The sequence below is a fragment of the Condylura cristata genome, unplaced genomic scaffold (assembly GCF_000260355.1).
Source record: "Condylura cristata isolate star-nosed mole 26May11 unplaced genomic scaffold, ConCri1.0 scaffold00020, whole genome shotgun sequence".
In the NCBI taxonomy this organism is placed as follows: domain Eukaryota; kingdom Metazoa; phylum Chordata; class Mammalia; order Eulipotyphla; family Talpidae; genus Condylura; species Condylura cristata.
Genome location: NW_004567121.1, coordinates 10210999 through 10229747, shown reverse-complemented (window position 1 = coordinate 10229747; position 18749 = coordinate 10210999).

Below are 18749 nucleotides of genomic sequence, written 5' to 3'. Positions count from 1 at the left end.
GTCCATATTTCCCACAAAAATTTTATTACCCCACACAGACAGTCTTCTCTCACTTTTCTGCTTTATAATCTTCCTCTGTGGAGATGGGCTTCTTTTATACTCTGGTGATGACATTTCTCTGGGCAATCATTAAGCTAGGAAATTTAGAAATATGTATGAAAAAAACTTCAGTACACATAACAGGGATTTATCTTTGAAAAAAGATGAAATGTGTTCAAAGATGTATGCACAAAGATATTAATTGAAATGTTAATTATGAAATAAGAAAAAATAATTTGAATGTTGCACATCATAGAATTGGTTACATTTTGGAAAATTAAAAAAAAAGGATATTATACAATAGTTTATGAAATAATATGTAGTATATATTTAAGTCCATCTATATAAAATGAATTTTAAGTATAAATGTTAATTTTGTTTATAAACAGAGCATTAATTACATAATAAAACTGTTATATGTTCCCTTTTTAATTGTTATATCAATATAAAACAAATGCAGAGGTCAATGCACTAAAATTATTGTAATGCTTATATTTTCATGGGTATTGAGTAATTTCAGTTCCTCCCCAACCCTCCTGAAATCCAATCACTATTCAACAATCATTATTTTCTATTCAGAGAGTGAGAAAAATTTTTTTTATAATTAGGTACTCTTTCTAATTTATATTTTTGATTTCTCTTAAGTTCCCTAATAGCAGATTTTTATGACTTCATAAAAGCCTCTTATATCCCCACCATTCTTTCAAATAGCTTTGCACACCCACACTGCAGTCAGTCATTTGAAGGTGATTTCACTTGCTTCTGGAAAGAATATTGATTCTTAGACCATCCCTCCAACACTTATCTGAAATTGTAAGAGAGTAACTCTGGGATTATTTGAAGAGTTTCAAACTTCACAGAGATAATATCAGTGAATTCCTCAAATCTGAGATTCCAGTTCTAAAGTTGCTTGGTTCTGGGGTATGTCTCCTTGACTGTCCTGCATTTCATCTGTAATGTATTCTAAAGATCACTCTCCTTGTCATTACTCTCTTAAATCAAGCATATAAATGCTACTCAGGATTCAGAGCCACTAGATAGTCTGCATGCATTTTATACTGGGGAGAGCAGAGGTGAGAGCCCAGGCGGGGTGAGCCTACTAATGAAGCATGGCATTTAACCCCTAATGAGGGGCCTTGCAAACCACATCCAGGAGAGCATGACTTTCCAAGAAGGGAACAGCAACAGCTTCTGAACATCTTAAGAGAAGGCTTACTCAAAATAGTTCCAAAATGCTCCCCAGTTAAAATACTGCACAAACCAAATATAATACGGGAATATAAACATCTTACCATTAGAAAGTAATAGTAGTTCCTCTCCAACTAATCACTTTTGGTAGACATCATTTAGGTTCTTATAGTGAGATTCCAGAAAATAAATAATCCTTTGAATACCTTCTCCAGGTTGTTCACTCTGCCAGAGGAAAATGGATAAGTATGACTTAGTTTTAGCTTTAATGAATCTATAAAAATGGTAGTGGACCTAATTATTAATATAAGCAAACTTACACAAAAGCTTCTGTGGAAATCCATGCCAAGGATTAGGCTTTCAGATTCATCAGATAAAGATAAAGTAGATCCAGTTAACTTTGAAGTCTAGAGCAGCAATGGTTAAATTTTCTGTTCCAAATACTTACCAAATAGTTTAACAAATTATTTGTTGTTAATCTGAAATTTTCACTTAACTGACTAGATTTTATTTGACAACCCCACCAGGGAATAATTTACAAACTATTGCTGACTACAAGTTAGAATTAAAGTGATTACAGGGTAGTGATTGAAAAGATATTAACAAGATACAAAACCAATTCAAGCAATAAAGAGATTAAGTTAATCAAATAAGAAAAGTTAAGAAAATTGGCAACTAGGCAAATGTGAAACTAGTCCCATATTAAAATCTTGGCTTGAAATTTTTATTTGACAAGTCAGTCAGAATTCTGCAGTGAAACAAACTGCATATATCTTTTTCCAGGAATTGGGAGAGAGGGGAATGTGGGACCCAGTCCATACAGCCCAGCACAGGTGCTGAATGAGATGCTTACTTCAGCTGAACATTGAAGCTGGTACATCTTAATACTCTATAATATCAGGCTGCCCAATTTAGTAATTTTTTTTTCCATTTTCAAAGAATGAGAGATTTTATGTGTCATAAAAGGCATGGTATAACACAGTATGTTATAAATATGGATAATTTATTCCTATAATACTACTTCTACTCATTCACAGTAAAGCCCTTATCCATGGGTACTAAAATCATACAGGATGACTGATAAACCAAGAACAAAATAAAAGAGCATAAAATTCCTATGACTAATATATTGGAAAAATAAACCAGGGTAGAGTCACACAAAACATTTTTTATAGCGGTAATATGAATAAAATATAGTTGAAGATAGAAAAATGGATACATTTTGACATTTTTATTTTAGGGAAGAAAGGAAGCTAACAGTACACATTCAGAATGTTTTCCATTTATACAAGGTCACAGAATATGCAATACTTGACAATTTAAGAACACAAATTTGACTTCTAAATCTAAGAGGAAAATAGTATAGTAATGAAATCACCATTTGGGAAAATGGTATTTCTGATAGAGAAGGAAAATATGAAATGAAGTTGGGGCACACAAATGACTCTAAAGTGACAGTAATTTATGGCTTACTTAAATGGTCAATAGGTGATTGTTCTTTACACTCTGAGTATCTTTTATACATATTTTGGTATATTAATGCTTTTCAATAAGAACAATTAAAAGTCATTTAATAATTAATGCCATTTTTGTGCATCTTTGACACTCTGAGTTATACAGAGACCAAACCCTCTAGAGGGAAGCAGCAAGAAGAATAAAGGCATTCCTTGTTGCCTTTGGAGACTAACAACACTGATTTCATACTAATTAGGTGTAACTCAAGGACAAGCAACTTAAAATAATTATATTTAAAAAAACATTTCTTCAAGTGCTTTTAAAGAAAGAAAATTAAATTTGTACGAGATTGGGCCCTCCCTGGTGGCACAGTGGGTTAAAGCACTGCACTAAGTAACTTAAGCCAATTCCACATGAGTTCGATCCCCACCTGCCCCGGAGGTGACCACATGGTGTGGCAGACCTTTCCTGACCCGCCCGCTGCTCCCCTCAGCTGTGTACTTCGTCGATCTGCCTGTTCTGCTCCCCACTCTGTTCCTGGTGAATCCTCTCACCCTCCGCATCTCTGGCCTGTACCCTAGTTCTGTATAAATCAACAAATAAATCTTTAAAAAAAATTTTGTATGAGATTAATGAACAAAGAAGAGTTGTCTGTCAAAAGGGTAACATGGGCATTTGGTCTATAATTAAGATTCAGTTATATCCAAATATGACTGCATATCTGTCTCTCTCAGTACTACCCCTGACATCATGCATGCTCTATGTGGTATGTAATATCAGTGTTACTCATAACCTCACTTTAAAATTAGTAACATAAAATGTCTATGTTCCAAGTTCCTTTCAAATGCTACCTGTATGTAGAAACTCATTTGATCTTCACAACAATATTAAGTACTATTAGTTTTTTACAAATTAGAAAGGTAGAGCAGATCTTTGAATACAATAGAGTTAGAATATACCTAGTAGATGCATTTGATATTGACAATTGTAAATGTATTTTATATCTGTTATCTAGCTACCATTGGTCAGTGTTGAGGTTACAAGGTATATACCATTATATCAAATTAATGATATATTTAACAAATTAAACAAATTAAGCCTCTGTGATGATTAACTGAAGTAAACCAACATAAGCTAACCAGAAAACAATGCAAACAGAATATACTACCTGTATTGACATAAGTTTATTTCTTTGCAAAGGTAATTTCAGAACTTAAAAAATGAAACAAATACAAAACAAAACACAACACAGAATGAGCTAGATTAGTCAGGGTGGTAGCGGTCATGTGGCCTAAAAATTTCTTGAAATCAAAGAAGATAAATTAGTAACCTTGTTGCAACCATGGTAGTCAATAAACATTGAAGGGATAAACAAATCATGAAAGAAAAATTCTTGAGGGAATTGGATTTAAGATAGATAATGTTCAAAAGATAGGGCTTTCTTTTACAATAGAAGAGATTCAACGAAAGTAATGGAAGGAGATATATGAGGTTGAGAAAGAGGAGTAAAATGTAGCGTGTGAGCTATGTGACCCTGTGGTACCTGAATATTTGTTCATTTGTTAAATGTTCCCTCTGATCTCACTGTGACTGCACAGTTTCTTACAGGAAAAAGTCACATCTTTTACTTATTGTTGCTCTTTCCACAGAATTCTTTATAAGTTGCAACTCAAGAAGTATTAACTGCCCTTCTAGAAAATCATATTCTCTTTCTTTTTCTCTATTGCTTTGGTTCTTGAAGAATACATTGCCTCACAGAAGACCACTACATGATATCAGATACCTTCTCATTTATGATTATCTATTTATGTTTTTGTAATGGAAACATATGAGAACATCTTAGTAAAATCACATCCACTTAATAAAACTCTTGAAGTTCTTATTTAGAAAGCCTTGAGGTGAAATATTTATGAAATCAGTTAATTTTTAAAAAGATAGTTCCCATACTCTTAATAATGGCATCTGGACTCACTGGTGAAGTAATTGATTTCAGACAGGGGCAGGAAAAGTAAAAGATGATTCCAGAGGATATTGTGTGCTAAGAAAAAATATCAAGGGTTGAAAGGCACAAGGATCAACTTGAAGGAACTATGAATGGTGAGCTTTGGAACCACTTGAGCAACAAAATACACTTTTATGATATTAGATTATACCCCAAAAAATAAAATATAAGTAACTGCATAAATATATAAACAAATAAGAGGTGGAAAAGGGCAAAGTTTAAGAACTCCAATTAATATAAAATCAGAAGTGAAAATCTTCAGCAATGTGAACTACAGGCAAAATCAACCAAGAGATGTGAAAAAGTAGTATGTCAAAGTTTTATGGGACATGGTATATTTGTATCAACTCAAATTATGACTTTTAAAACATTTATCTCCCTAATTATAAAAGGTGTGAGGATAATGATAGAGTGAAGGAACCTAGCTTACTCAATTATAAGCAGACAAGATTAAAAATCACCAGTAAAGGGGTCCTCCCTGGTGGCGCAGCAGGTTAAAGCACAGCACTAAGAAGCTAAAGCCACTTCTGCATGAGTTTGATCCCCGCCTGCCCCAGAGGTGATCCACATGGCGCTGCAGACCTCTCCTGACCCACCCACTGCTCCCCTCTTCAGTGTACTTCGTCATTCAGCCTGTTCTCCCATTCTGTTTCTGGTGAATCCTCTCACCACCCTTGCATCTCTGGCTTGTATCCCAGTTCTGTATGCATAAATAAATAAATATTTTAAAAAAAAAGACTTCTTTAAAAATAAAATAAAATTTAAAAATCACAAGTAAAGAACACATTACCATGATATTCTACTTGATGTGATGAAATGAAATCATATCACCTCTGTGGTATTCTTCCCAATGATATATGACACATATAGATATAGGCATATTTGTGAGTCTAATCACGGAAAACATCATACAATTATACCAATTGAAGAATTAAGGAACTCCTACAGTCTAGAGAAGACTCAGAAGTCAGAATATCTAAGTGGAATGTGAATTTCTGAATTAGATCCTGGGATAGATAAAATTTTTAGTGAAAAATTGATGAAATATGAATAAAGTCACTAGTTTTTTTAAAGTGGTTATTTTTGTGGTTAATTTACAATATAACAGATTTTCTGCATATTTCAGTTTCTATATTTGTTGGATTTATTTATCATTAACAGAAGGCTAAATCTGTATAGTAACAGTGATTAAGGATTTTTTTCACTCTAACTTCATGTTCTGAATAAAAACTTCTGTGGAAAAATCATTTTCCATTTTTACACTTAAGGGAACTTGGAATAAAGAACTTCACAGTTTCCTGAAGTAAGTTGCCTTTTGGCAAGTTTTGAAGTTGGTGGTATGAATCCACTCAGCAGCTGTGCAAATGTTCATGCCTTCTGGGTGCCTGGGCATGTCATACAAGGGTATGACTAATTCTACTAAGATATTTCCAAAGCTGAGTATATTTAGACTTCCTTTAAAAAGTATAAAAACAAATGTTCATTTGTTTATGTTACAAACTTATGACCTGTATCATTCTGACTTATAGTGCAAAAGGTTACCCAGGACTGAAGTTTCTTTTGTCTACTTTACCATGTATATCTTTTTTCCAGCACCATTTTAATGTTAACAATTCTGTAGCAATACTAAAAACACAAGGTAATATAGGATTCCTATCATTTTAGACATTCTTGATGTATAGGTTCAGAAAATGCTAAGGAAAGAAAAATAAGGAAAGTATAAAGCAGCAAAATAGAATGACTCTTTCATACATGTATATATGCACACACACAAACATACAGAGATATACATAGAGATATACAGAGATATACAAAACTTCATGGTGTTAAATATGTGTCATTTGTATTAAAATATAATGATAATAATATTTATATAGTATATATTTATTTTTATATAAATACATATATATAGCAGTATATGCTGGAAATATGTATTGTAGGTGATGTAAGCAACTTACAATGTTTTCACAGATGTAAAACTGGTCAGTATCCACAAGAAAAATTTCATTTGCTTTCTCTTCAGACAATGAAAGTCGTGGATATCCCAGAAGGCTGTATTTGACATGATATCAGCAATCTTTATGGTTAATTTCAATATAATTCACATTTTTGAATAATGCTATGTATTTCACTGAATGTCTTTTTCTAGCCTTCACTGACAAGCCTAACTATTCAGTTAGTACATGTTTATTAAAAATGTACTGCACTTTAGGCACTCTTTCAGGTCTCAAATTTATAAAGTTGAAAACTGTGAAGCTAAGGAGTTAGATTGTCAGAATCATGTGCATATAATATAACATCCACTGTGTCAGAAACACAGATTAACCTATTACTTTCAGCAAAAATCAGAAATAAGAACATTAATTCTGGTTCTCAAAGACTCTGTGTAACAGGGCAATGTAATAAAGGTTAGTGTTGATCTGTGCCTGAAGTGGATTTTATTATAGGGAGAACACCGAAATTAGGTGACTCACTGCTTGAAGGCTGTTGGCACACCTGCCCATACTATCCTACAGAGAGAGATAACTCATTAAACAAATCTTAGAGAGAGCAAGAAGTCATCTCTTGAGACTGAGATTTTATCTTTTGAAGGGCACAATATCTAGCTCCAGAGCTATTGTTACACAAACATCCTCACAATGCCCTTTGCTCAGAAGTTCTAGACAATGAAGAAATCTGATAAAACCATAGAAAACATTTTTACAATATATATTACTAAAAAAGAGTCTTCAAATCTTTCAATTACCAAGATTATTGAAATTTGAAATATTTATTAGAAATAATTGCACTAAAATTATGAAACAAACACTATCAGTTGAGTGACAGTGTTTCAAGGAAGACAAAACATTTGAACAAAAATGGAAAGAATGGCTCAGAAATATGTAGTTGCTTAGTATGAAAAGCATTTCAAGATGAAGTAGTAATATATGGAAAGAATTTAGAAATAGCATTTTTGTGTGTGTGATTGTAAAGCTGTTCAATATTTTTCAGTAATGAAGTATGAGACAGAAAATAGTGGGAAATAAAAATGAATACAGTGGTCGAAGCTATATTGTGAAGGGCATTGGAGGAAGTGAAATATGTTTGGATGTCACTTTTTTGGCAATGTATAAACACTGAAAACTATTAGTCAAGAAAAATGACCACAATTTCAGATTAGGATAAATTTTCTGGCAAAACTTACTGAGAAGTCAAGATAGAAAGACTGGAAAGAATACTTCTTATTACCACTGATATATAAAATCTACTATAAATTGACACTCAATTGCCTTTATATTGTTATTTATGTAGATTATATTTAGGGTAACAACCAACATTCTTAGCTCTAGACATGCCTGTGATGAATCAAATCATTTTTTTTTAAAAAAAAAGATTTATTTATTTGTGCATACAGAACTGGGTACAGGCCAGAGGCTCAGGGGCGGCGAGAGGCTTCACCAGAGACAGAGTGGGGAACAGAACAGGCAGATCGACGAAGTACACTGCTGAGGGGAGCAGCGGGCGGGTCAGGAGAGGTCTGCCATACCATGTGGTCACCTCCGGGGCAGGCGAGAATCGAACTCATGCGGAAGCGCTTTAGAGTCTCACTGCTGTGCTTTAACCAACTGCGCCACCAGGGAGGGCCAAAACAATTCTTATACTAGTAATGTGTTTTATGCCAGGATCTAAAATTAGGGACATTTAGTGAAAAATTAATTACATGTAATTAGCTCATATTTTACTAGAAATGGATATTTTTGCACAGCAAACTCAAGATTTTTAAAATGTAATATAAATATCACATTTTGTCCCTTTGTGCAAAAATATATTTAAAGACTCAGACGTGAAGAACATGTCCCTACTTTGAATTTAACTGTTAATATCAGATTAAAAACTCTCTTTCAGCACATGTCCTAGAAATACTGCAGCAGATACCTAATTCTTATGAATGAAGGAAGACTCCCTATACATTAACAAATTAGATTTCTGGCCTCATGACTTTACAGTAGATAACAATACTAATATGAGGTTTAGACTAAAATTAAGGTAAAAATTTAAAACATTGGACTAAGAGGACAACATACATCTTTCAGTTTACTTCGACAAGAATACCATTAAAATTACTTTAAAAATTTGACCAAGCTATTTAACATTTACTAAGTGCCGGGCTTCATGTTAGTATAGCTATATATTAAAAAAAAATCTTTAAGACTTATCATTGATCTTTACCACACATGTAAAGAACCCATGTTGTGTAAGCCTTTAGTAATTAAAAGTAGAGATATATTTTCTTATATGATTAAAAGAAGACTGTGCAAAATTAAAAATCAACTTTGTCAAGAGTGGATCTGAGAAGTAATATATAAGTAATGTGGTGATATAAAAATTGTGATGGACTCCTGGGGTGCCTGGCCTTGAAACTCCCAGGACCTCCTCTGTCTTGATCATTGCCTCTAGATCAGCGCCTTTTGTCTATGAACATTTATTAACCCTTAGGCGCCATATAAAGAGCAACCCTAAAAATCAGTATGAGTAGACAGCAGGCAACTTCTGCAAAAAAATTTTAACAGTTATATCCAGTTCCTCAGTTCATTTTCCACTCTCCAACTATAAGTCATCTGAAAAGTTGACTTATTCTTTCATTCTAATACTTATCTCTGTGTTCTGTGAATACACTTCCTAGGTTCAAGTCGACAAGGATATGCCTTCTCAGCATTCCTACATGTGTAGAAATGGTTACAATTCTGTTATTTATTATTTGTAACTTTTATTCTAATGCCAATGGTGTTTTTCTTCTCCAGACTATAAATAGTAGTGTAGTCATTATAGATATTTATCTAACTCCCTCTCAAAGTGTGGGCTTTACATCAGCAAGTCAGCATCATCAGGGAACTTGTTAGAAATGCAAGTCTGAGGCTTTATCTTAGACCTGTTAAATCAGAACCTGTGGGGATGAGGTCCAGCATCCTGTTACTTTTTTTTTTTTTTTTAAAGATTTATATATAACTCATATATATATACAAGAACCTAGTTCTTGTATATAAGTGGATGAGCGGACTCACCAGAGACTCCGTGGGGAGCAGAACAGGCAGATGTAGTGAAATTCACTGCTGAGGAAAGCAGCAGGTGAGACAGGGAGACAGGAGAGGTCTGCCAAGCCATATAGGTCACCTCTGTGGCTGGGGATCAAACTTTTGCTGCAGTGGCTATGGACAGCTTCATAGTGCTGTATACTTTAACCCCTTGTGGGTTAAAGTAGGGCCCATTTCTGTTTGCTTCTTTATTTTAATATAACTGTTTATTTTTACATCATTTTGTGCCTTTTTCCTTCTCAATTGTAATCCCATGGGCTTCCCATCACCAAATCACCCGTGTGCCATCACCATAGTCTAATGCACTCTCCCCACCAGGCCCCCCATTTTTGATCCCATTCCCTACTCTATCCTTGTAAAATGTCCCTGGTATATAGGTGTTCATTATTATTAGTATTATTACCTCGATCCTTTATGCTCCTGCTTTAAGTGAAACCATCTGGCATTTTTCTTTTTCCTTCTAGCTTATTTCACTGGGCATAATCCTTTCAAGCTCCATTCATGTTGCTGCAAAAGGGATGAGTTTATCTTTTTGATTGCTGAATAATATTCCATTGTGTATATGTATGATAGCTTTTTAATCCAGTCATCTACTTTTGGGCATTTGGTTTGATTCCATGTCTTTCCTATTGTAAATAAAGCAGCAATAAACATGGGGGTGCAGGTGTCTTTTTGAATCAGTGTTTTTGTGGAGTGGGATTGCTGGGTCATATGGAAGCTAGATCTTTAGCAGTTTGAGAAACCTCCAAGCAGTTTTCAATTATGGTAATACTAGCTTACATTACCACTGTTTTTTATTTTCTAAAGATTTATTTTTTATATGTAGAGGAGCTGGGTGTAGGCCAAAGATAGGGGGTGGTGAGAGAATTCACAAGAGATAGAGTGGGGAGCAGAACAGGAGATGTACTGAAATACACTACCTTGGGGAGCAGTGGGTGAGACAGGCAAGGTCTGCAGCACCATATGTGGGTCTGCCTCCTGGCCAGGGATCAAACCCAGTATTTGGCAGTGTTAGCACTGAGACTTACTTCCTCCCGCATCAGGGAGGCAAAGTATTCTGTCTTTTAACAATAATTTTAGGTGATTTTTAGGCACACCAAAGTTTAAAAAGGACTGCTCTATATTAACATAGACATTAGACACCCTAAAAATAAAAATTATATAATACAGTAGGCTAATCATTATTATAGAGAACAGTATGCACATCATTTATTTCTATTTGATAAACCATATTAATAATACCCCATCTATTAAAAAATTTCAGTCTAGTCAACAGCTTAGTATGAAGACTAATGAAAATGAATGAAGTCTGGAAACCTTGCAAATTGTGATCAGTGAATTGATACCAAATACTCATTACAAAGAGAATATAATATGCAAATTAATATAGTTTTATTTCAGTTTGTGATGCCTGACTCTTGAAGCCTTTAAACTGTAACACACTTTCTCCCTTCTGCCCTACACTGAGCATGAACAAGGAAAACCTGTGATCCTCTGACAGGGAGTAAAAACCACACAATCCCTGCTGGTGCTCACCCTATCATTTCATCCCAATTCACCGTACTTAACCACCATCATAAATCAAAGACAGTCTGATTTTCTGCTCTTTCTAGAACTTTTGACTGCTTAGAAATCACCCTGTCCTCCCTAGAAAACTCATTATGTAGTAGCAAACCTCTTCATACCTTTTTGGTATGTGTGTGGTATCATCAATATTGACATCTGAACCAAATTTTACATGATGAGGATTCTATCTCATTTCAAAAGAGTGACCAAAATTCAAATTCAAACTTTTTCATCTCATCACTAAAAACATATTTAAAGACATCACTTGAAAAATCCTATCAGAAATTGCAAATTTTCTCTGTGGTAGCTTTAGGACAAGATATTATATAAACAATTAATGCCTTTATTTTAGGGATCTGATCAAATGCTTTGTTTTCCAACTCATAAAATTCTAACACCCCAAGACCATTTTATTACACATTTGTGTCAAAGGGATTGAGATATGGCTGCATCCACACTAGAAAGGAGGAAGTAATTGCTCTGATAACCATGACACTATGAAACAACTGGGAGAAAAGTAGAAAAGTAGCTTCAGGGACAATATTCAGTAGCTAATTGTTCGACTCTTCAGTTCACATTGCTTGTAGATATTGGGCCTAGTGATGGGGTAAATCAAAGCACAGCTTGACTTGACATCAGTGATATTCAAAAACAATTAAAATAGTGCAATCTCCAAGAAATCTCAGGGAAAAATGCAAGATATCACACTGGAAACAACACACAACAAAAATCATGTCAGCGCACCTTATGTTTGGAGTGTTTAAATTTTCAGCTCTTAATGTTGACCTTAACTTGTAAAACCTCAGTAAAGAAATTGTATAGAAGCTGATCTGTTGATTAGAATATGGTAACTTAAGGCCTTAATACAGCAACATCTTCCTTTTTTTTGAAGATCTATTTTTTGTTATGTATTCAATTTGGTTTTTACTCTAAAAGTCCAAGGAGAGATCTTTTCGAAATACAGGTTTTCATAGGCTAATGAAAAATATCACTTGACAAGTGGTGGAAGAACAGAAGCTAGTATGGCTAAAAATTGGGGAATTGGCAGACACCTTAAGGAGAGAGGAAATAAGTAGACAAAGTATAACAGTTATATTGGTGTCAAAGATCAACTCTCTTCTATTTAAAACTGCATGTAGATGAACAATGATTCCACATGCTAATCGAGAATAAAGTAGCATTTCTGTAAATATATCTGCTTAAAACAGAAGGTCCACAAGCTGATAATCTTACAACTTTTCCCTTCTTGTTATCCTTGACTTAGATTTGGAAATTGTCATGTAAATCTTCCAGGGATACAGGCTAAAACACCTCATTTCTGTTCCCTGTCTCAGGGACACATAGTCTAGGATTACTCATTATGTAAAGAATGAGACATTGTTCCAGTTTCAAAGTTCAAATGAAGAGTTTCACCTCTAAAACTATTTCAGAGTCTGCTTTTGATATTTAGAATGTAATATATCCGGAGACTGCTGTTTTTAATGATTACTCTTCTGTCTTTATGTATATTCCCTTGGCCCCCATCAGTAAGGAGGTCACACTGTAGAAATGAGAATTGTAAGGTTGGAAGTCATAATCAGGTGAACCCTATTGTATCTTTAGTTTGGAATTATGTTTCTCTAAATATTACTTTAGGGGAAAATCAATGGGTATAAATAGAAAATGCTCAAATGTGAGAAAAGTAGACTTTGAGGTGAAATGTTTGAAATATATAACTCATAAAGGAATATCATCCAAAAGACATATTTCTGCTTCTGGGAACTGAAAATGATGAACCATAAAGTGTAATTGTTTTATATTAACAATTTCCATTTTCTTACATCCATAATTGCCTTTGCTATTGCAAAAGTCAAGATTTTAATATAATTAGCCATTTGTTTGTATGAAATAGAAAATGTTATACAAAGAAATTATAAGAAATCTACTACTTTAAAAAAGGCAGCAAGAGTTACATATTCCAGTGCTAGTTCCCATTATTCTTAATTTACATATTAATAATTAATACACATACCCCAGTGAATGCCAGTTTCTGAATACTACATTCAGTATGAATTAGCAGAAACATTTCAAAATGCCTTTAATAATCAAAGGAATTACCACTCTCAAAGGCATATAGGAAACAATAATCATTTGTTGGAAAAATGAAATGAAAATAAGTCTGATTACAAGCATTCAGGAAAAGGGAAATTTCTTGATCAACTATATTGTTTTTTCTTTTTAAAGATTTATTTATTTATGCATACAGAACTGGGGTACAGGCCAGAGGTGCAGAGGCAGTGAGAGGATTCACCAGAGACAGAGTGGGAAGCAGAACAGGCCCACTGATGAAGTTCACTGCTGAGGGGAGCAGCGGGTGGGTCAGGAGAGGTCTGCCGTGGCACGTGGATCACCTCTGGGGCAGGTGGGGATCGAACTCATGCAGTAGTGGCTTTAGCTTCTTAGTGCTGTGCTTTAACCCGCTGCGCCACCAGGGAGGGCCTATATTGTTTTCTTAACATGTATTTTACGTTCTAGGAAAGGTAATAGCCTTCAGGAATAGAAAACTAACTAGGATTCCTTGGAAGGAGAACTTTGTGAAATGACACAAATGCCAAGACTGCAGCACAAACAGTAAGTAGTATGAGGCAAGCTTGTGAGTTAGCTCCATGGAGGAGACATTTGAATTAAAGGGAGATATAGTTGAATGACGAAATCAAGGAAGAAGAAAATTTATGGGGTTTTTGGCTTATTTTTATTACAAAAACTAGAGACATTTTTTCAATATTTATCTTGAAGATTAGCTGGATAAAAGGATTTATGTAGGCTGCAAGATCATTAAACGGTCAGTTTGTAACAAGACGAGGGCTACTTCAGTACTAGACCAACATATGACAAAGGCTTTCTCTTTCTCTTTCTCTTAGACAGGCTTATGGCTTTTGATAGTCAATTAAGTTGTCCTAGAAATGGCAAAGAGATATAAGAGTGCTAACCAGGGTTCAAAGAAGTTATTTTGTCTTTTCATTAGAGGAGCATCATCGAATCATTGTCAGTGGTACCTAGGAATTACTTATTGCTCTCAATGAAGTTTTGAGAAATGAAATTACTTGAACTACTTGAATTTCTGCACTCCAGTGAATGGAGTTTAATAAGCACAGCTCTTTTGGTTTGCAAGAAAATACAAGGGCATAGTCAATTACACAACAATGCACATTCTTGCTGGGTAAAAATTTTTAGTATCAAGCTCCAGGGAATTTATAAAATTCTAGGTGGTGAAACATAGTGGTTACTTATGGGGCTCTAGAACCAAGTTGCACAGATCTAATTCTGAAACCACAACTACCTTCATGCCTGACATTGGGAAAGTTATTTAACTCCCTTTAACTTAGTTTTCCTATTAAAGTTGAAATAATACTACCTATCTCCATAGGTAATGATTATAAGTAAATAATGAATAAATACATAAAAATATCACACTAAAACCAGCACATAATATTAACTCTGTAAATGTTAGCTAGTGTTTTCTCTTTATAAAGATTCAAAATTTGAGCCTTGGAGTTAGATAGTTATCTTGATTTTTTTCTACATGCTATCACGAGAACTTTCTACTCTTAGTTTTCAATTCAAGTAGCACCTATTTCAAATATTATTATATATAATTCTTTATAAAATGTCCAGCTTTCAATATGTTAGCGATTGATTATATCATTTCTGTTATTTCTTGTATCTTATAAAATTATCTATAACCATCATCAAAACCTGTGCTTTGAATTGTGAAGGCACAAATAGTCCATCCTCAAATGTGCCTTTTCAATATGTGGGCTGTTTTGAGATAAAGGCAATTAAGACTTGGCAAACTCAGGAATATTTTTTCTTTACCTGTCTTATCTATGTAAAGTAATTTATATAGAGGGCCTGTTTCTAGAAGCACACTATCACCAGAATTAGCTGCAAAATATGAGCTAAATGTTCAAGGATTGTTTAAAATTCTCTGTGTCCCTTTTTCTCTGCACACCATAGAAAAATTAGGTTACCAATCATTTGCTCTTCCTATCTTATTTTCTCCCTCCATTCTGAAGAACCTTATCCCTCTTCTTATCTCAGGATGGATATAAACTGCAACTGCCTGTCAAGGAAACCCATGTTTTTTGTGGGGTTCAATACACATATGAAATTGATGTTTTTTCTTCCTGCTAGTGTGTTCTATTTCAGCTTCATCATTAGACAGTTAAATAATAGAGAAGGGTAAAGCAACAATGTTCCCTCCACTACAGATCTATGGGTTTAAGAGCAGCAAAATGTTATTCATGGTAATAAGGAATTTCTTAAATATTTTTATCTTATGCTTTCAATGTCTTCTCACCATGGAGAACTTCAAACTCTTAAAAAGTTTCAGAAAGGTGACAAACTATTTTATTACATTTGGGACTAAATCATTCTTATTTTAGCATGCAGAACTATATTTTCATATCCTGAAAAAAAGTCAGCCCTCAAACTGCCTGGCATTAACACGTAATTGGGAAAAAATGTGTTTGTATTAATAAAACAAATATGAATATGAAATGATACTTCAGGGAAAAATGTTATTCTATTTTAACAGTTATGTGTTTGTTTCGATGAGACTAACAGTCTCAACATAGTACCTGGGCAGATATGCAGGCTGATGAGATATCCTTTTTTATTGTACTGGGGATTGAGCCTAGTTGATCCATAATACTTATGCCTGGATATAACCTGCCAGAAATAGATCAATTTTAACATATGAAGACAAAACTCAAATCATAAATCTGTTCTTCAGAGTTTACCTAGTGAATTAATGGTAGAAGATGAAGTGCCAGTAAATGATTCATAACAAGATCTACTCAACTATGTTTTCATCATGCAAAAAGTTGCAATAAAGTCAAAAAAGTTTCAATATGGTATAGATGAAAATATGGTGTAGGTTTATGGATTGCCGTGTAACCTACACTTCCCTTCTGGATATCTTTATTATCTTCTCAGATGATGAAGTATATTGCAATTAGTTCCCAAATCATATTAGCTGAAGATTCTACCTAATCATCAATTAATTAGTGGAAGTTGATGACTGGTCATGAAATCCTTGGATTTAATCTAAAAATGGTGAACATTTATAGATACATTGATTCTAAAATCATCTTTGTTCTCATCACTGGTATTGACATTCCTATTCATTTGTCACAAGTGCCATGTTCATTCAACAGCTTTTTGTATTACGAGTTTGGAAGACCTTCTAATGCCACTCTGAATATACTGGCTAAACATGCCTTTTTTAGTTTCATATATTTATAAAGTTGAATATCCATGTACTTAGATTATCAACTATTAGAATAGGACATGGATTTTAAATTGAGTTGTTTCTTAACCAACTAAAGTCTCATTCATAAATTAATTTTTTTTTAAAGATTTTATTTATTTGTACATACAGAGCTGGGGTACAGGCCAGAGGCTCAGGGGTGGCGAGAGGCTTCACCAGAGACAGAGTGGGGAGCAGAACAGGCAGATCTATGAGGTACACTGCTGAGGGGATCAGCGGGCTGGTCAGGAGAGGTCTGCCACGCCATGTGGTCTCCTGCGGGGCAGGCAGGGATGGAACTCATGCGGAAGTGGCTTTAGTTTCTCAGTGCTGTGCTTTAACCCGCTGCGCCACCAGGGAGGGCCCTATAAATTAATCTTTTATATACAACTTCTATGAGTAACAGTTCCTAATTATTCTTCATGGCAATCCAATCAAAACTAAATGGCAAAGAAGAATATTATTTTTGGCAATCAAGTCACATTCTTCTTATTTTTTTTTAAAAGATTTATTTATGCTTACAGAACTGGGGTACAGACCATAGGTGTATGGGCAGTGAGAGGATTTACCAGAGACAGAGTAGGGAGCAGAACAGGCAGATAGACAAAGTACACTGCTGAGGGGAGTAGTAAGTGGGTCAGAAGAGGTCTGCCATGCCATGTGGGTCAGCTCCCTAGCTGGGGATCAAACTCATGCTGCAGTGGCTTCAGAGAGCTTCATAATATGGTGCTTTAACCTTTTGTGCCACCAGGGAGAGCCCGTCGTTCTTATTTTCTTTTTCTTCCTCATCTTCTTTCTTTGCATTGATACTAGAGTAAGGAAAAGTACAACTTTTCTCTTCTTGCTTTTCAATGATTAAACTGAGGGGAGAAATAAATACCTTTTTAAAAAAATGGTTGACCAACCATGAATATCTTGAGGGAACTTACTTATTCTTTATTTTTCTTTGAGCAACATGGAAACTAAACTAAAGAAAACCTGTAAATGAACAAGATGAGCCACAAAAAGTTATTTAAAAATTAATCCTCATGTAATCTATTTACAATTGGTTAATTTCTTAGTTCTTTTGATTTGTTCTTCTATACCAAAACATTGGATTTATAGATCTTATCTGTGAGTCCTCCCATCTACCTTATCCTCTTTCCCTGATTTTACTATTAGAATAAATTTTTAAAATAAATTCCATTATTTATGTTTTAAAAAATTACAATCTGCACATGACATTATAGTCTGCATATGACATTTAAGGTTATATAGAGAAAAATATTTTCTAGAGAGAAAAACCTATTTCAATAATCTGGATGCCTAAGAACAATTGCAAATATATACTTATCCCAATAGGTGGATTCATATAGCTGAATTATTTCCAGGAAATCAGATTCTATGAGAGAAATATTCTGAATATTGTTATTGATTTTAAGCTGCAATATGTTAATAGGCCTCTCTCTCATACATGCTGCATATGCACACACACATACACACACTAAATTTCAGTAAGTGGTATTTAATTAACTATAGAAAACATGTGCCCTTGATGGCTTATTTACCCAACATTATAAAGAAAAATGACATACAATTTGAAGGTCTAGAATGGGGTTCTTAGGGTCTAAAAAAAAAATCTGAGAGAAAGCTGGTCCTCCCTATCTCATTATTAGGCTCTTGGTAAATATGGGGGATTGATAGTACCAGCAGACCAGGGACCTTTTATTGCTATTTAGAGAACAAAGTTCTTTGTCTTATCAGGATTATGCAAAATGGTTTAACTGCTAAGGAATTCTGGAAAGGAATTTAATAAGCCAGACATTTAAAAAAGAAACACTGTTAGAACACATTCAGAATTTTTCTGAGCAATATTTTCCCAAGGAGCTTGGAAAAAACTATACAAAAGCTAGCTATCCAAAAACTAGCTTTGCAGAGAAGATAAATACTTATTTTTCACAGAGCCATCTCATTTGTGAATTTAGGAAAATAACATCTACTTTATTGAGTGGATTTAATGGGACAATATACCAATATACGTAAGTAACTGCCCAGTAGTAGGAACTGAAGAAGAATAGCTCTTATAATTTACATTTCAACACAACTTTAAGGTTATGTAAACATTTACAAGGGAAGTTTTTTTTTTTTTTTTTTTTTT